At 25.7% G+C, this 1387-nt stretch overlaps 1 long non-coding RNA gene across 1 annotated transcript; it reads left to right on the top strand.

The window, feature by feature from the left end:
- The first annotated feature begins 554 nt into the window (after positions 1 to 554).
- On the top strand, positions 555 to 1203 carry LOC105460074. The gene is made up of 2 exons (XR_975763.1): positions 555 to 633; positions 767 to 1203. It is a non-coding gene; the product is annotated as an uncharacterized LOC105460074 (long non-coding RNA).
- The last annotated feature ends 184 nt before the right edge of the window (positions 1204 to 1387 follow it).

The raw sequence follows: 1387 nt of genomic DNA, 5'->3' as shown, positions 1-1387 counted from the left end.
GATTGATCAATTTTACACTGCTTACGATATCGGCATACAATTATTCTGTAGAATTATCACGGTTTATGATTTAAAACACCGATATATGACGTATTATAGGACGAGCCTAATATACGACAAGAAGCGGAGTTCGTGGCTGACTAGGAAGGGTCCTTAAAATGTATCTACAGAGATTAAGACAAAAACGGAGGTTAACTTTACGGAGATTTGACTGTACATTGCTCTTCCTTTGAATTCATAACATTCGAAAAAACACACTGCACGAAACAATAACTTACTGGGAAATCGGCTAATTATCATAAATTTAAATTTTACATATAATTAACTGAGAAGGGTATATTTCTTTGGCAATAATTTTTTTAGATGGCGTTATATAATATTAATATTTCTATAAAGAAATCAATCTTAAAACTTATTATATAGTCTAATTATATCAAAATTCTTCGAAAATTACAATAATAATATCAAATAAATAAATTATTTATTTATAAAAATTATTTTGATTGTCATATGATTTTGTATAAGATAGAAATTAATTATTTGCGTAATTTTTGTGTTTTATAGTTGTGAAGACTACTATTATGTTGACCAACATGGAAGATTTTAATACTGTAAATGAGGTCTATAAAGAATGTAAGTATTAAATATATAAAATATATATAAGATATTATTGTAATTTAATTTTCATGATACTGATTTAATGTTTATATATATAATATAATAATTATACATTATTTTACGTATTATACATATTTTTTGTTTATAGTTTTCACAACAAATTATCCAGCCAGGTGTACATATCAAGTTGCAAAGTTACCTCTGGTACAATAAAAACATTATTTTACTAGTTATAATAATAAATTGCTATTGCTATATCTAAGGAGAACAGAAAAATCATAATAATATATTATATATTTGATGTACGTCATATTAATCGAATTTATGTCTTTTATGTCATGAAATCTCGATATCAAATGACTTAAAATTGACTTTATATTGACTTTTTTTCTTATAGTGTCGATTTTAAAAAAAAATGCAGTGTACGTATTTCGGCATTCATAAATCATCAGGAAGCATTAATTTCCAGATAGAAAGGTTAAGCAACGCTAGATAGAATTAATATGACTTGCATCGATGATCGCTTAAAAACACTATGAAGTGTGAATAAAAGTTTCCATGCAAATACATTTTTTAAAATCATAATTTTGTGTGTATTCTCTCTTCTTTAAAATGTGATAGTAATCAATTAACCCATTAACGTCCAAGCGAACACATTTTTTGAACAATTTTCAGTGGCTTAATTTTTTATTTTAATGGCCCTGAAAAATTCAAGCAATCATTTCTGATGTAAAATTTCTTGCTTTTTCAGAATCTGCCATCAGAATTT

The sequence above is a fragment of the Wasmannia auropunctata genome, unplaced genomic scaffold, assembly GCF_000956235.1.
Source record: "Wasmannia auropunctata unplaced genomic scaffold, wasmannia.A_1.0 LD329835.1, whole genome shotgun sequence".
NCBI classification, from domain to species: domain Eukaryota; kingdom Metazoa; phylum Arthropoda; class Insecta; order Hymenoptera; family Formicidae; genus Wasmannia; species Wasmannia auropunctata.
The sequence above is the reverse complement of the archived record's forward strand: the minus strand, read 5'-3'. Positions and strand labels throughout refer to the sequence as shown.